We start from the raw sequence: 13,275 nt of genomic DNA, 5'->3' as shown, positions 1-13,275 counted from the left end.
GTACTCTTCTTCCCCCACCTTCCAGCTGTCCCTAATAGCACAAATCCAGGTGGCTCTGAGTGGGGTGGGTAATGCAAAAGTTTCCTTAGTAAGTCCCATGAGCTCCCTTAAGCCTCCCACAATCTCTTTATTGACAAATGTGCAGTGATGGTTGAGACCCCCATCAGTGTCTAGAAGAAGGTGTTGGGTAGAAATATCTATCTCCCTTCAAGTCCCCCAATCCAACCCATCCTGCCCCAGTAGCCCTTGGAGCCTGCAGGGTCCCCCCTCCTTCCAGGTGGCAGAGGCACCAAAGTCCTCCAGCAGCTCTGGGGTCAAGGCTGGGCCACCAACAGGTCCAAAGTGTGACTGGGCTGCCCAGGAATAGCTGGGAGCCCCAGGGCAGCAGATAATATCAGTATGAGCAGTCTCTAAAACAGATTCTCACCCACTATGAGCAGAACCTGGGCCAAATCTTGCCAATGAGGGTAGGAGGACTGGGAGAACTGGTGCCCTGTGGGCCTCGATAGTGATGGACTGGAGCAGCATGCCTGAGGGCCTGCAGAGAGAGACAGAGGAAGGGAGAAGCAGGGAGAGAAACAGTGATTGAGAGAGAGGGGTAAGAGTCAAGTCCCAGAGAGTGACAGAAAGTGACAGAGGGGAACAACTGTACAGAGAAGCAGAGATGAAAGGAAGCAAAAAGGAAGGAGTGGGCCAGTCCAGTGTATGTGGTGGGGAATGATGGGCCAGAGTTGAAGCCACTCTGTGAAAAGACCCAGAGTGGAGGAGGCAGAAAAGGCAAGATTCCTAGGCATCACAGTTCCTGGAGCTCTGATGCTGCATCCTTCCTGAAGCTGAGCTTCCTAGGGATCATCACACTTGGAAAGATTTGTACCTTCCATTTTGTTTGGGATTGCTGGTTCCAAAGGATTAGTTTTCAGGAGTAGAATTTCCTTTTAGCAATAAATCCTAGAGTCTAGCTTGTGGGGAGTTGACCCTGACTCCTCATATACCTAGTCATGCGGCATTTCCCACCGCACCAGCTGGACCTTCATTGTTCAAAACCTGACTTCAGGCAATGTGCTGGTCCCACTATCCATAGCCCAGAACTAGCAAAGATGGAATTGAATCCCTTCTGAGGTTATCAGGCTTCAGAGATACTGGGTCTCTTACTGTCAACCGGCTTCCCTGGTGGCTCAGGTGGTAAAGCATCTGCCCGCAATGCGGCAGACCTGGGTTCAATCCCTGGGTCAGGAAGATCCCCTGGAGAAGGAAATGGCAACCCACTGCAGTATTCTTGCCTGGAAAATTCCATGGACAGAGGAGCCTGGTGGGCTACACAGTTCATAGGGTCGCTAAGGGTCAGACACCACTGTGTGACTTCACTTTCACTTTACTGTCAGTCAACCGGAATTCCTTCCAACCCTAAGGAGCTGGGACCACCAATAAATTACTGAGTAGTATCAGATAAAATGTATTGTGGATTCACACTGAGCAGTATAATGTGCAAATTGACCAAATTATTTAAGTGCAGAGTTGCATTTACATAACACTCTCAATAACCCATTTTGTAGATGAGGAGACACAGAGGGGATGTGAATTTTCCAAGATCTCATGGGAGGTGGGTACTATAACTTTGCCTTGAGCCAAGGTCTACCTTGGAGAAGGATTATACCTTTTACAGTCCCCCTCCTGTGACCTCTCCCTGAGGTTTTGAGGAAGATGGTGACTCTATATTGGGAAATTTCTCTTCCAAAGACATTAAGTCATGCATCACTCAGGACAGACATGGTTATAGTGTGTTCACTTGTGATTCAGATTCTCAGTGGCTTCCGGCAGGAAGGTTTAGTTCTCTCACAAACTGCATATTCACAGAAGGTCAACTGTGTTTCTGTTCCACATCATCATCTTGGTGAAATTTAGGTTAATAGTTGAATGTCCCTTTGGAACATAAACATTCCTGTGAAGTTTCAAGGAAGACTTGATAAGGCACCATTGTCTCAGGAAATTGGCTCCCTACTAGTGTTAAGTCATGTATCATCATAAATAATAGGAAAACCCCTCAATCCAATATGCATATGACCAATATTTAAAATATAAGTAATTTTATGAAATATAAAGCACTGCATTGGTTTATTCCATGATAAATAAGACGTAACACAATGAATTGCTGTTTCGAATGGGAAAGTGGTGAAAACAGCAGTGTCATTTCTGCAGGGATGCAGGTACTGCAACTCTCTAGAACAAACTGAGTAAGTTTACAATGCTCTTCTCCATTACCAGTCCCTCAGCACATACACCCATCCTGAAATGATCATCTACTTCTGATCGTAAAAAAGCTAAAAACCTGTGCACACATTACCAAGCAACATATCAAATACACAGATCACAGGATACACACAGACACTGTCAATATAGTCGCCTTAAGAGACACCTGGCAGTGCAGGTGTGGGTGTCAATTATGATCTGACACCTCGGCATCTACACAGAACATCAGGTTGAGAGAAGGAGGCATGGGGTAGAATGATAAAGTGGAGACGAGGTACAGTCAGTCATATACGTGCATGTCAATTCCCCAGCCACAAACCACCCTGTGTATCTTTGATCTTTTTCCTTAGTGACTAGCATAACAGAATGTTTGATGCAGAATCAAAAACACAATCCTGTGCAAAGTGCAAGAACTATGATCAATAAAAGAAAAATTTTTTAAAAAAGAAGACTCATATAGATTAACATGTTGGAGTTAGATTAAAAGGAATTCTAACAAACACTATATAAAGATTTTAAAAATGAAATTAGTAGAAATAAAAAATAATTTTCGTATAGAATGCCAATTTATTAAAAATCAATTGAACATTTGAGAGCAGATATCCTAAATTATATTTGAGCTGAAGAACTCAGAAGAGAACTTCGGTAGGTTGGACTCCTAGAAGGTTTAATTTTTAAGCTTTAATACAGTTAGTAGAAAATATCCCAAACAAGCAAAAAACCTAGAAAAATATTGCGATAAAAAAGAAGAAGCTATCTAAATAATTGGGAAATCATGAACTTATTTATTTATATGCCACTACAAATCTCCATTTCCTTATCTGTACAACACATATATGCATTGCTTCCTCTGTGGTTTTCCCAGGGTTTACCCTGTATCTGTTCAAAGTGCTCTGAATGAGCATGTAGTCTGAACTGGGACCCTCTCGATTGGTTGGTTGGGGATTTTGAATAATGCAAATGTCTTGGGTATTTTGGGGAATCTGTATCCTCATGACTCTGTCCTCCCTCCCTGAGCTTTGCCCGCTTTCTGCTCTGCCAATCCCAAGAACAGACCTGAGAAAGAAATGTAGTGTTGTGGCCTTTGGCAATGCAACCACATATGATAGGGATTTCCCCTTTTCCCTGATAACTCAGTTGGTAAAGAATCCGCCTGCAATGTAGGAGACACCAGTTGGTCCAATTCCTGGGTCTGGAAGACCCACTGGAGAAAAGATAGGCTACCCACTACAGTATTCTTGAGCTTCTCTTGTAGCTCTGGTAAAGAATCTGCCTACAATGCAGGAGACCCAGGTTCGATCCCTGAGTTGGAAAGATCTCCTGGAGAAGGGAAAGGTTACCTACTCCAGTATTCTGGCCTGGAGAATTCCATGGATTGTATACTCCACGGGGTTGAAAAGAGTTGAACACGACTGAGTGACTTTCACTTTTCGCTTCACTTACACTGAAGTGAGTACATCTTCATTCCTGGAAGATGTAGAGGTTTCTGCCTCTTTTCCATCTCCCAGGCCTAAATCTTCTTGCCCAAACCAGGTCATGTCCATGACTCTAATCTCCAGTTTTGCTCTGCCTAGATTACAGTGATTCTTCCTGTAGTCAAAATCTCAGTAAGGAATTACATCCTATCCAACATATACTCAAGGCTTCCCTTGTGGCTCAGACGGTAAAGCGTCTCCCTGCAATGTGAGAGACCAGGGTTCGATCCCTGGGTCGGGAAGATCCTCTGGAGAAGGAAATGGCAACCCACTCCAGTACCTTTGCCTGGAAAATCCCATGGACAGAAGAGCCTGGTATGCTACAGTCCATGGGGTCGCAAAGAGTCGGACACGACTGAGCGACTTCACTCACTCACTCATTAATGTTTAAGATTGTTGATGTAATAATGTAAATACCTTGAGTCATCAACATATTAAATATAATATTGCTGCAAAAAGGGGGACCCCTTCCAGGGCCCGAAAGTGGGCTCTTGTCTAACACTCGGAAATGAATCATCCAAGGAGACACATGTGCTGACAAAGCAAGAGATTTTACTGGGAAAGGGCACCAGGGCAGAGAGAAGTAGGGTGAGGTGTGGGGAGCGAGCTCCGCCCATGGCAAAGGTCATGAGGAAGGAGGCTTGACATACGCAAAGGCGGGATCAAGCCTCAGGAGTCTCCCTGGAAATTCTCGAGCAATCTACCCCCAAAACCAGAGTCTGCCTACTTTCTGCTTTGTGCTTTCACCTACACCTCTGACTTTATGGGGGGGCTGTCCCCCACTACCTCTCTCTGAAAAAAGAGTTAGCTTACAGCTCCAGTTAATAATTCTTGGGTGTGACAGTGTTTCAACCTACAAACTCCTTTGGAAGTCCTCTAGCCTGCCTGAATAGGTTTTTTCCGGCAACATGTGATTGTTCAGAGCCTCCCAACTGTGAGAGGCAGGAGATGTTCTAAACTGTCTAAACACAGATTCCTTTGAGTAGTTAAAAGATTGATTAGAAATTGTATTGGTGAAGGGTTTTTCACTTGTTGGGCCAATGTTTGCTGCTAAGTCTCCATATCCCTTACCTACTGTGTCCTTGGCGGTGTATTGATTGATATAATGGGTGTATAGAAATGTAAGCAGTTGCCTCAATGTTTGTAATCTTGGACCCTTGAGTTAATTCTTTTCTTGATTGAGCCCACCTCACCTTTGCCCTATAGGAATGCAACTTTCTCCAATGCTTTTTGGAGGCTGGCGCCTGACTTTAGAATAATCACCTTTAGAGAAAAATAAGTTTCTTAAAATGTTAACAGGCTTCCTGGCCAGAAGATGATGTAAATCACCTAAACTTTAGCATATGATAAGTTTGAAAGCCTGACTTCGATAAGGATCAGGAACTGCTGTCTTTGCATGCCTCTACCCCTTCCCCCCATTATCCTCTATGCACAACTTAAGGTATAAAACTGCTTTGGAAAATAAAGTATGTCCTTTTGTTCACCGGAATTTGGTGTCCCCATGTCGTTCTTTCTTTCACCTTCTAGCTGAACTTTTCCTCTGAGGCAGGGAAGCTCGTCAAGCCTACTAATTTTGCCTGGGCTTCTAAGATCTGACCGGGGAGGCCTTAGTGTCTCCTCTCCTTCGGGAGAACGGGAGGATGCCTGCGGCCTTCGTAGGTGACGTAAATTCCCTGCTTTGGAATTTTATTCAGCCTCTTTTCTTCACTGAATTTCTTCACTGAGCTATCCTCATTCTATTACTCTTTATATTCTTAATTAACGTTTAATTAAGCAATTGTTTCCTGATCCTCGCCGACGCCGTCCCCGCTTCGAATACCCTGGATCAGCTGGGGCTGGTCCCCGGCAGTGAGGGAACCCAGGAGAATTGCTTTGCCATGTGGCTCACAGTCTCTGGTTTATGGTGATAGAATCAGTTTCTGGGTTGTCTTTAGCCAATCATTCTGACTCAGAGTCCTTCCTGGTAGTGTATGCCTTGTTCAGCCAAGATGGATGCCAGAGAGAAGGATTCTGGGAGGTGGTTGGACACGTGGTGTCACTTTTTGACCTTTCCTGAACTCTCCTGGTTGGGGGTGGCTTATTAGTTCCCTGTTCCTTTCCAGGACCTCCTGTCATAAAACAACTCATGCAAATGGTTACTATAGTGCCTGGACCGAGTGGGCAGTTTCAGTCAGTGTGTTTCTTCTAAAAATATTAAGTATAATACTTCCATTGTGCCTAAGTTTAACATAAATAAAGTATTGTATCTGTTACAAATTTGTCAGCCCCCCAAACAATTACCTCAATGCGGAAAAAACTTTTAAACTTTAAGGAAACCAAGATATGTTTTTTTTTGTCATGGTCTGTGCACGGATTGGAATAGAATTTCCAGGCATGAGACAGAATGAGAAGGAAATAAAGTTTATTATTTGTTAGAACAGTGTGCCAGCTCAAGGCAGAACTGACATTGAACAAGGGGTCCCTAGTCCACCTTTATACCCAGGGTCACTGCAGATGGTGACTGCAGCCGTGAAATTAAAAGATGTTTACTCCTTGGAAGAAAAGTTATAACCAACCTCTACAGCATATTAAAAAGCAGAGACATTACTTTGCCAACAAAGGTCCATCTAGTCAAGGCTTGCTTTTTCCAGTAGTCATGTATGGATGTGAGAGCTGGACTATAAAGAAAGCTGAGTGCCAAAGAACTGATGCTTTTGAACTGTGGTGTTGACGAAGACTCTTGAGAGTCCCTTGGACTGCAAGGAGATTCAACCAGTCCATCCTAAAGGAAATCCATCCTGACTGTTCATTGGAAGGACTGATGCTGAAGCTAAAACTCCAATATTTTGGCCACCTGCTGCAAAGAACTGACTCATTTGAAAAGACCTTGATGCTGGGAAAGATTGAAGGCGGGAGGAGAAGGGGACGGTAAAGGATGAGATGGTTGGATGGCATCACCGACTCAATGAACATGAGTTTGAGTAAATTCCAGGAGTTGGTGATGAACAGGAAGGCCTGGCATGCAGCAGTCCTTGCAGGCACAAAGAGTTGGAGACGACGGAGCACTGAACTGAACTGAATACCCAGGGTGCAAGGAGTAGGATAGGGGTCTTGTGGGTCATTTGCTGATTGGATGAGGCATGTATACTGGGTGGAGGAAGAGTAAGGCAAATACCTTCTCCGTGTGAGGCAGGTTAAATGCTCAGGATGACCTGAAACCCCTTAATAGTTACAACATAGGGGAGGGAAGGATGATAATGGTTTTTCCATTCCCGCATTCCAAGACCCTCCTTGGTTTTATCTGCTCTTTCATACTTTAGTCACTGCCAAGGTCCAGCCCTGGCTGATCCAGGGTATTCGAAGGGGAGACGGCTTCGGCGAGTTCACTGGATACAATAGCTTATAGCTTTATTTAAATATTAATTAGAGATATAAAGAGTAATAGAATGAGGATAGCTCAGTAGGAAAATTCAGCGGAGAAAAGAGGCTGAGTAGCTTGGTTTACGCGGAAAATCAATATAACCTGTGACATCAGGTTAGCTCTGACCACAGAGGCCACAGGCGCCCTCTCGAATAGCGGAAGGTGCTCCACCTTAGACACCTTCTCGAGTGGGTCTTAGAAGCCCAGGCAAATAAATGGTCGCAGAGGACCTCCATGCTCCAGATGGAGACTCAGCCGGAATGTGAAAAGAATGACATGGGGAGACCAAGCTTTGGTGAGCAAGGCCAGTAACTTTATTTTCAACAGAGGCTTTTATACCATAAGTTGTACATAGAGGATAATAGGGGACGTGAAACCATGCAAAGTCAGCAGTCTTTGATCCTTATCAAAACCAGGGTTTCTTTCCTGCAAATTTATTTTATACAAATGGTTTAGGTGATTTACATCATCTTCTGGCCAGAAGGCCTATTAACATTTATGACTCTTGACAAAGGTTTGTCAACGGTAAGACTTATTTTCTCTGAGAGTAATTATTTTAAGGTTTGGTGCCATCCTCCAAAGATGTTAGATAAAGTTGCATTCCTATAGGGCAGAGGTGCAGTGGGTTTACAACAAAGAAAAGAATTTATTACCTTAAGGTTCTAAAGTTGCTAACACGAAGGCCACTACATATTTTTTATACATACCAACTATATTAATTAATACACATTCAAGGATACAATACAGGGGATGTGGAAACTTGGCAGCAAGCATTGGCTCATCAATGAAATCTTTTACTAGTTTTATTCTGACAGTTTCTAACTCTCTGAGAGGCTCTAAGCTATTTGAATATCTTAAGCTTCCCGTGCCTCTAGAGACTGAGAGACTGTAAACAATCATATGCATAGCTGTAGGAGTCCGGGTAAACTTGTCAGGCGAGTTAGAGAGCTATCTGAGGGGTTTGGATTTAAACACTCCTAATGCCCAGGAACTTTATTAACCAGAGCTGTAAGTTAACTCTTTATCAGAGAGAGTGAGATGGTGGTGGGGGACAGCACCCAGTAAAGTCAGAGGTGAGAGCACAAAGCAGTAAAGCAGGCAGACTCTGGTTTTTGAGGGTAGATGCTCGAGAATATCCAGGGGGATTCCTGAGGCTCGATCCCGCCTTTGCGTATGTCAAGCCTCCTTCCTCATGACCTTTGCCACGGGTGGAGGTCCTCACGCCGGCTCCCTGCAAGTCACCACATTTTTCAGTAGACAATATGAGAAAAAAAATACTGAAAACAGTTATACATGATCAGGATTTCCTAAGACTGAATTAAATTTTGTTGGGTAAATGACTTATGGGAGTGACCTAAGACTTGGATTTGGCTTTTTTACTTTCTGTTTAGAAAAAAAGTTTTCTTGGAAAACATTTTTGATAACAGATACCTTTTAAATAATCTGAATTTGCCTTTAAATATTTTATTGTCACTTTGTTTTGTTTTTTAATTTAAATTTATTTATTTTAATTGGAGGCTAATTACTTTACAATATTGTATTGGTTCTGCCACACATCAACATGAATCCACCACGGGTGTACACGTGTTCCCCATCCTGAACCCCCCTCCCACCTCCCTCACCATACCATCACTCCACGTCATCCCAGTGCACCAGCCCCAAGCATCCTGTACTGGAACCTGGACTGGGATTCGTTTCTTATATGATATTATACATGTTTCAATGCCATTCCCCCAAATCATCCCACCCTCTCCCTCTCCCACAGAGTCCAAAAGACTGTTCTATACATCTGAGTCTCTTTTGCTGTCTCCCATACAGGGTTATCGTTACCATCTTTCTAAATTCCATATATATGTGTTAGCATACTATACTGGTGTTTTCCTTTCTGACTTACTTCACTCTGTATAATAGGCTTCAGTTTCATCCACCTCATTAGAACTGATTCAAATGTATTCTTTTTAATGGCTGAGTAATACTCCATTGTGTACCACAGCTTTCTTATCCATTCATCTGCTGATGGACATCTAGGTTGCTTCCATGTCCTGGCTATTATAAACAGTGCTGTGATGAACACTGGGGTACATGTGTCTCTTTCAATTCTGGTTTCCTCAGTGTGTATGCCCAGCAGTGGGATTGCTGGGTCATAAGGCAGTTCTATTTCCAATTTTTTAAGGAATGTCCACACTGTTCTCCATAGTGGCTATACTAGTTTGCATTCCCACCAACAGTGTAAGAGTGTTCCCTTTTCTCCACACCCTCTCCAGCACTTATTGCTAGTAGACTTTTGGATAGCAACCATTCTGACTGGTGTGAAATGGTACCTCATTGTGGTTTTGATTTGCATTTCTCTGATAATGAGTGATGTTGAGCATCTTTTCATGTGTTTGTTATCCATTTGTATGTCTTCTTTGGAGAAATGTCTGTTTAGTTCTTTGGCCCATTTTTTGATTGGGTCGTTTATTTTTCTGGAATGGAGCTGCAGGAGTTGCTTGTATATTTTTGATATTAGTTGTTTATCAGTTGCTTCATTTGCTATTATTTTCTCCCATTCTGAAGGCTGTCTTTTCACCTTGCTTATAGTTTCCTTTGTTGTGCAGAAGCTTTTAATTTTAATTAGGTCCTATTTGTTTATTTTTGCTTTTATTTCCAATATTCTGGGAGGTGGGTCATAAGAGGGTCCTGCTGTGATTTATGTCGGAGAGTCTTTTGCCTATGTTCTCCTCTATGAGGTTTATAGTTTCTGGTCTAACGTTTAGATCTTTAATCCATTTTGAGTTTATTTTTGTGTATAGTGTTAGAAAAAGTTATAGTTTCATTCTTTTACAGGTAGTTGACCAGTTTTTCCAGCATCACTTGTTAAAGAGATTGTCTTTTCTCCATTGTATATCCTTGCCTCCTTTGTCAAAGATAAGGTGTCCATAGGTGTGTGGGTTTATCTCTGGGCTTTCTATTTTGTTCCATTGATCTATATTTCTGTCTTTGTGCCAGTACCATATTGTCTTGATGACTGTGGCTTTGTAGTAGAGCCTTAAGTCAGGCAATTGATTCCTCCAGTTCCATTCTTCTTTCTCAAGATTGCTTTGACTATTCGAGGTATTTTGTATTTCCATACAAATTGTGAAATTATTTGTTCTAGCTCTGTGAAAAATACCGTTGGTAGCTTGATAGGGATTGCATTGAATCTATAGATTGCTTTGGATAGTATACTCATTTTCACTATATTGATTCTTCCAATTCATGAACATGGTACACTTCTCCATCTATTAGTGTCCTCTTTGATTTCTTTCACCAGTGTTTTATAGTTTTCTAAAGAAAGCCAATTCCAAAGAATGCTCAAACTACTGCACAATTGCACTCATCTCACATGCTAGTAAAGTAATGCTCAAAATTCTCCAAGCCAGGCTTCAGCAATATGTGAACCGTGAACTTCCTGATGTTCAAGCTGGTTTTAGAAGAGGCAGAGGAACCAGAGATCAAATTGCGAACATCCTCTGGATCATAGAAAAAAGCAAGAGAGTTCCAGAAAAACATCTATTTCTGCTTTATTGACTATGCCAAAGCCTTTGACTGTGTGGATCACAATAAACAGTGGAAAATTCTTCAAGAGATGGGAATACCAGACCACCTGATCTGCCTCTTGAGAAATTTGTAGGCAGTTCAGGAAGCAACAGTTAGAACTGGACAGGGAACAACAGACTGGTTCCTAATAGGAAAAGGAGTTCGTCAAGGCTGTATATTGTCACCCTGTTTATTTAACTTATATGCAGAGTACATCATGAGAAACGCTGGACTGGAAGAAGCACAAGCTGGAATCAAGATTGCCAGGAGAAATATCAATAGCCTCAGATATGCAGATGACACCACCTTTATGGCAGAAAGTGAAGAGGAACTCAAAAGCCTCTTGATGAAAGTAAAAGTGGAGAGTGAAAAAGTTGACTTAAAACTCAACATTCAGAAAACGAAGATCATGGCATCCGGTCCCACCACTTCATGGGAAATAGATGGGGAAACCGTAGATACAGTGTCAGACTTTATTTTTTTGGGCTCCAAAATCACTGCAGATGGTGACTGCAGCCATGAAATTAAAAGACGCTTACTCCTTGGAAAGAAAGTTATGACCAACCTAGATAGCATATTCAAAAGCAGAGACATTACTTTGCCAACAAAGGTTCGTCTAGTCAAGGCTATAGTTTTTCCTGTGGTCATGTATGGATGTGAGAGTTGGACTGTGAAGAAGGCTGAGCGCCAAAGAATTGATGCTTTTGAACTGTGGTGTTGGAGAAGACTCTTGAGAGTCCCTTGAACTGCAAGGAGATCCAACCAGTCCATTCTGAAGGAGATCAGCCCTGGGATGTCTTTGGAAGGACTGATGCTAAAGCTGAAACTCCAGTACTTTGGCCACCTCATGTGAAGAGTTGACTCATTGGAAAAGACTCTGATGCTGGGAGGGATTGGGGGCAGGAGGAGAAGGGGACGACAGAGGATGAGATGGCTGGATGGCATCACTGACTCGATGGACGTGAGTCTCAGTGAACTCTGGGAGTTGGTGATGGACAGGGAGGCCTGGCGTGCTGCGATCATGGGGTCTCAAAGAGTTGGACACGACTGAGCGACTGATCTGATTTGATCTGATTTGATACATAGGTCTTTAGTTTCTTTAGGTAGATATATTCCTAAGTATTTTATTTTTTTCGTTGCAATGGTAATGGAATTGTTTCCTTAATTTCTCTTTCTATTTCCTCATTATTAGTGTATAGGAATGCAAGGGATTTCTGTGTGTTGATTTTATATCCTGCAACTTTACTATACTCATTGATTAGCTCTAGTAATTTTCTGGTGGCATCTTTAGGATTTTCTATGTAGAGGATCATGTCATCTGAAAACAGTGAGAGATTTACTTCTTCTTTTCCAATTTGGATTCCTTTTATTTCTTTTTCTGCTCTGATTTCTGTGGCCAAAACTTCCAAAACCGTGTTGAATAGTAGTGGTGAAAGTGGGCACCCTTGTCTTGTTCCAGACTTTAGGGGAAATGCTTTCAATTTTTCACCATTGAGGATAATGTTTCCTGTGGGTTTATCATATATAGCTTTTATTATGTTGAGGTATCTATGGGGTCACACAGAGTTGGACATGACTGAAGCAACTTAGCAGCAGCAGCAGCATTTTGAGGTATGTTCCTTCTATTCCTGCTTTCTGGAGAGTTTTTATCATAAATGATGTTGAATTTTGTCAAAGGCTTTCTCTGCATCTATTGAGATAATCACATGGCTTTTATTTTTCAATTTGTTAATGTGGTATATTACATTGATTGATTTGCAGATATTGAAGAATCCTTGCATCCCTGGGATAAAGTCCAGTTGGTCATGGTGTATGATCTTTTTAATGTGTTGTTGAATTCTGATTGCTAAAACTTTGTTAAGGATTTTTGCATCTATGTTCATCAGTGATATTGGCCTGTAGTTTTCTTTTTTTGTGGCATCTTTGTCAGGTTTTGGTATTAGGGTGATGGTGGCCTGATAGAATGAGTTTGGAAGTTTACCTTCCTCTGCAATTTTCTGGAAGAGTTTGAGTAGGATAGGTGTTAGCTCTTCTCTAAATTTTTGGTAGAATTCATCTGTGAAGCCGTCTGGACCTGGGCTTTTGTTTGCTGGAAGATTTCTGATTACAGTTTCAATTTCCATGCTTGCGATGGAGCTGTTAAGATTTTCTATTTCTTCCTGGTTCAGTTTTGGAAAGTTGTACTTTTCTAAGAATTTGTCCATTTCTTCCAAGTTGTCCATTTTATTGGCATATAATTGCTGATAGTAGTCTCTTATGATCCTTTGTATTTCTGTTTTGTCTGTTGTGATCTCTCCATTTTCATTTCTAATTTTATTGATTTGATTTTTCTCCCTTTGTTTCTTGATGAGTCTGGCTAATGGCTTGTCAATTTTATTTATCCTTTCAAAGAACCAGCTTTTGGCTTTGTTGATTTTTGCTGTGGTCTCTTTTGTTTCTTTTGCATTTATTTCTTCCCTAATTTTTTAAGATTCCTTTCCTTCTACTCACCCTGGGGTTCTTCATTTCTTCCTTTTCTTGTTGCTTTAGGTGTAGAGTTAGGTTATTTATTTGAATTTTTTCTTGTTTCTTGAGGTATGCCTGTATTGCTATGAA

This window comes from Bos grunniens, chromosome 25, assembly GCF_055505025.1.
Source record: "Bos grunniens cultivar Pamir isolate PY7600 chromosome 25, Bosgru_T2T1.0, whole genome shotgun sequence".
Lineage (NCBI taxonomy): Eukaryota > Metazoa > Chordata > Mammalia > Artiodactyla > Bovidae > Bos > Bos grunniens.
The sequence above is the reverse complement of the archived record's forward strand: the minus strand, read 5'-3'. Positions refer to the sequence as shown.